This window comes from Vollenhovia emeryi, unplaced genomic scaffold (assembly GCF_000949405.1).
Source record: "Vollenhovia emeryi isolate VEMERY1.0 unplaced genomic scaffold, V.emery_V1.0 DF939213.1, whole genome shotgun sequence".
Taxonomy (NCBI): Eukaryota; Metazoa; Arthropoda; class Insecta; order Hymenoptera; family Formicidae; genus Vollenhovia; species Vollenhovia emeryi.
In genome coordinates this window covers 223,196-228,054 of record NW_011967153.1, presented here as the reverse complement: position 1 = coordinate 228,054, position 4,859 = coordinate 223,196, and the positions used below count along the sequence as shown (strand labels likewise).

Genomic DNA, 4,859 nt, shown 5'->3' with positions numbered 1-4,859 from the left:
GATGCACCGGACGCTGGCGGATGCGCTGCCCGCCGCAACGTGGCACCCACGCGCGTCGTCGTCCCCCGTCGCGCGGAACGCCGCGCGGATTTTTCTCGTTCCCCCTCGCTTTTTCCCCGCGCGAGCCGTCGCCCCGCGCGGGCCGCGGGATTTTCGGATAGAGCCGCCGCGAGGTACTGAACGAAAAAACGCGCCAGCTTGCGCTCGGGCGAGGGGGGGGGGAAGGCCTGTCGTCGGGTCCGCGTAGGATTACAAGCGACGCTCGCGCGCACGGGGGAGGTCAGAAAAGGAGGCGGGGTCCCCGGCCGTGTCGCTCCACGCGGGAGAGCACGAGGGGGGGGAGGACGCCGCGGTGATTCCGATTGCGGCCGCGAGGGGCGCTGCCGTACGACGAGCTACGGGCGCTACGGCGACGCGGAGCCACACCTAGGAGTTTCTCGACGTTTTCACGAGGAAAACCGTGTTGGAGGCCCGTGCTGGTCGAGGTGAGTACTCGATCGGCGTTGTTTGTTGGCGGGTTGAAAGTGCGATTCGCGGATTGTTCGGCAAGCATAGCTGTCGGCCGTGTCGCTGAATATTCCGAAATCTAACCTCAAAACGCACAGTAGCTGTATGAAGCGAGAAAATTTGTCGCTTTACAGAATCCGTGCGCGCCGAATGCCCGTTTCTCGGCGGGTTAATAGAAATCTATGCACGTCTCGCGATGTACTGCGCTTTACTGCACTCGCACGTAGGAAAACCGCGACGACAATTTAATTGAACGTTGTTGCAAGCCAGGAAATTGCTAGAGCGTTTAATAGAAAATTTGATATTAATTGCAAAACTACTTTCCTCGCTAAATGCACAGCATTGGAAAAGGATGCCGAGTTACAGCTTAATGTTGCGCGATCAACAGTTTCAAAGTTTTGCGGAACGCTTTTTTTCATTAAAATATATCTGCCTGTACTCTGCAACGCGCTGCATTTATTAAGCATTTTCTTTAATATGCTGCGCGAAATCGGGTTCGCTTAGCCAATATCGAAAGTTGACGTATAATTAACGAACAAACTTTTTAATGATTGGAAAAATTATCGCTTTCTATTTCTTCAACTATAACAGAAATAGCATACGACATGCGGTATTTTTCGACGCTCCTGGAGTCGCTATTAGATTTCCGCGATTTGTACTATCAACTGATAGTTTCAGGAGCGTTATTTGTAATTTACAAAAGTATTTATCATTTTAACAAGTATATCCCGAGGCTGTCGTTCAATAAATAATTTACACGTAGCACAATTGCCACGTCACGTCAATAAATTATAAAATCCACCAGTACAAAAGCTACGTGATGAAGTAATAGCACGCAATCACACATTCTCAACGTCTCGTTCCGCAAGATACGTTCTAACAGGCGACTTCTTGGGAATCTTTACTCTTCACTTCTGAACAACTACTTTCTCCTCTCTCGTCGCTTCCTTCAATCAGTGATTCGTCGCCCCGCCCTCCCCAACGCTCCCTCGGCCCCCCCCACGGAAAAAAGTCCCTCGAAAATATTATTTCTAAGGAATCCGGTGATTCGTACTATCCCGATTTGAGAGCTCGTTTTGGCGGGCACCGGTGGAGGCGCTGGCAACACTGGCGGCGTTGCGGGGTGAAGCGTACCAACTGGCGGGCAGTCTCCGCCCACCAGGCGGAGCCCGCATGATCTATAGCGTCATAGAACACCCTTGCCGTCGTGGTAGGAACCGAACGGCGACGCCCACAGTGCGGAACGTGCGCGCTGCACCCCCGCCGCCGCCGCCGCCGCCGCCGAGGGCCGAGGATGTTTATGCCTCTGCCGCCGTGTCTCTATCTAGTCGTAGTCCTGGCGTTGGGCTGTTTCTTTCTTGTCGTCGTCGTCGTCGTCGTCGACGTCGCCGTTGACACTGCTCCGCTACCGTCGGCATACGCTTCCCCCGGTTTATCCTCCGCTCCTTCCATCCGGCACGCGTTCATTACCGCTAAACATTTCTGTCAATTAAAAGTGCACCAACGCCCAATTTACCGGCGGTCGTCTGTCGTTTCGGCGAGCGAGCCCGCGGATCGGATATTAACGAGGAGGGCCACGGGTTTTTCTTTTCCCTGTTTTTTTGTCCTCTGTCCTTATTTTTGCCTCTCCTCTTTTTTTCATTTTCTGGCGCACTTCCTGCCGGATTCGCGAGGGTATAGCCGTACTTATGGGCTTTTCGTTAGCGCGCATGCAGATGTACCTTGGTTTATGATTATGGCGCCTGGCTCTCATTTTCACGGAGACAGAAGCGTTCCAAAGGGAGGCGACATTTTCCCGCGATGCAATGCTAGTTTTTTTTTCTTCTCGGAGCACGTATCGGTGGATACGTTGACGTGGAGGACAGGTACAATACGGACTTTTGTTTGCAATAAAAATGTACGCGACATGTGGATAATTTTGCGTCACTGTTCATCTTCACTTGTGTCTTAAAAATCATTATTATTATGATATATGCGTTACATGACTATCAAATGTGAGCTAAACCACTCTTGAAGATAACTAATTACGTACATGTTTCTTATTCAACTATACAGTTATACCGAAATAAATAAAAAGGAAAAGTATTCGAAATTAACGTACGGATTAAGTGATCATATTAATTCACAGTTTTATTATGTTTATTTTCTTCTATATTTAACTTTTTCGTTTAAAATTATTTGGACGACGTTGTCGAATAAGTTGGCTGCAACCAGAATTCGTTGAGTCCTTCCCGAAACTAATACTTTATGTTGAGTTTGATTAATTGATAAAAACAAATAAAATATTTGTAAACATTTATGAAGTAAACGAAGCAATAGTCAGATATAATAAATACAGAGGCAGGACACATCGTAAGAATACAATAAACTTTTACTTATCTCCAATGGCAGCTCAACGCGACTGACTTAACTAATAAATAAGTTAAATGGCCATTACGTAAGAACATTATTGTTTGGCGTAGGCTTAAATACCCTTGAAACTTTAATTAAAATTTCGCAAAACAAAATTCCTTAGGTAAAACGATCTTGTGTTTTCTTGCTCACGTTAGTATCCTTTTAGTTTCGTTAAATTCTTTAACTTTTAATATTGCTAACTTTATCGACACAAATCTGGAACGAGCGCGATTCCTCTCTTCCAGTTTGGTTTTTAATATGGACGAGATAGCAGCGGCCCGGCTTAAGAGACACCCCGTAAAAGTATCGCGAGCATACGTGAATTGCTGTTCTTATGTGAGCGTTGCGATGTAAGATTCATTCGCGATACCGCATTCGCGATATTTGGCTCAAAGAGGTGAAAGGCTAGCCGAGCATGCCGACAACAACGTCCGCTTGCCGAAGAAAGTACGTATCTCGCAGTCACCTTAGATTCATGAAATAAATTCCTCAATAAATCATTAACTTGTACGTTTGACGGCTCTCATAACTTCGCGATAACTTTCCTCTATGCGAAAGGTTCCGTCCAGGCTAATATTTCTTCCGACGTCTTACCAACGGTAAACTTTATCCAACCAGTGCAACTCGGAGCATTGTGCACGGTCAGTACGGGTCGGGAAACGATACGGCCGCGTATCCCCGAGGAAAACAGCTAATGCCGCGATTATGCGTTTCATTTCTTCCAAAAATATTGCCGCTGCTTCGTTAAAAACAGAATTAATCATTAATGTCGCAAACTCAGCTCGGTATGGGACGAGGGATAAACCGCTGACCAAAATCACACCCACAGAAAAAGTTTCCGGATTCAATGCTATTACACTTCAATGTGTCATAAAAAATCGACAGGGCGCCAATCATATTTATTATAGAGAAAGGAATATTTTAATCTTAAATGAAAATTCTAAAATCTAGAATAAAATATTGTATTAAGTATGTGTCGTCTTTTGTCGAATATTGTGGTGCCAACTTTGCGTTGTAAGATGGGAGGAAAATTTATTCTAAATGCAAGAATATATAAACTCACATTTATATAAGTTACTCTTGTCTCAATATAGTAAGTCAATCTTTTTTTAATTCGAAAGAGGAGACTAAGAATTATTGATTTTATTTTGATATTGTCTTATTTGTATACTAAATAAGGTTGTGAGAAATATGAATGCGTCAAGAATATTTTTGTCTCGGTAACAGAAATCCTTTTGTTTAATGTCCAATGGGCATTACTTTGTCTTACTATCTTATTTCAGCTCATTAATTTTGTTTTATCTTATTTTCTTTATCATGCTCAAACTACAGCCCAAAAAGTTCCTAGTAGTGCCCAGTAATGCCGACAAATCTACACCCCCAGAAAGGATTTCTGTTGCCGAAACAAAAATATATTCTTGACGCATTTATATTTCTCGCAGCTTTATTTAGTATAAAAATAAGACAATATCCAAACAAAATTAAAATTTTTTATTCTCCTCTATCGAATTAAAAAAGATTGACTTACTATATTGAGACAAGAGTAACTTATATAAATATAAGTTTTTATATTCTTGCGTTTGGAATAAATTTTCCCTCCATCTTACAACGCACGAAGTTGGCACCGCGATATTCGACAAAAGACGATACGTCTTATCATTTTATTCTAGATTTTAGAATTTTTTATTTAAGATTAGAATTATTCCTTTCTCTATAATAAATATAATTGACGCTATATCGATCCGATTTTATGACACATTGAAGTGTAACAGCATTAGATCCGGAAATTTTTTTTCTGTTGGTGTATACACCGCAATGCCCTCGTCGGTTTACCCCTCGGTGTGGAATCTTCGCAAAACAGACAAGCATAATTTTTGAGAAAGATAAATTAAACGAGACATTGTAGCCTAATTTTCACCAATACCCGCTTCTATCGCCGTAGATTAACCTTGATCTCG

At 43.5% G+C, this 4,859-nt stretch overlaps 1 protein-coding gene across 1 annotated transcript in view; it reads left to right on the top strand.

The window, feature by feature from the left end:
• The first annotated feature begins 338 nt into the window (after positions 1-338).
• The window catches only part of LOC105561047 (zinc finger protein 600), a 56,955-nt gene continuing 52,434 nt past the window's right edge, over positions 339-4,859 (top strand). The window contains exon 1 of the mRNA XM_012010694.1: positions 339-485. The gene's annotated coding sequence lies outside the window, so the exon portion shown is untranslated. The remainder of the gene's footprint in view (positions 486-4,859) is intronic.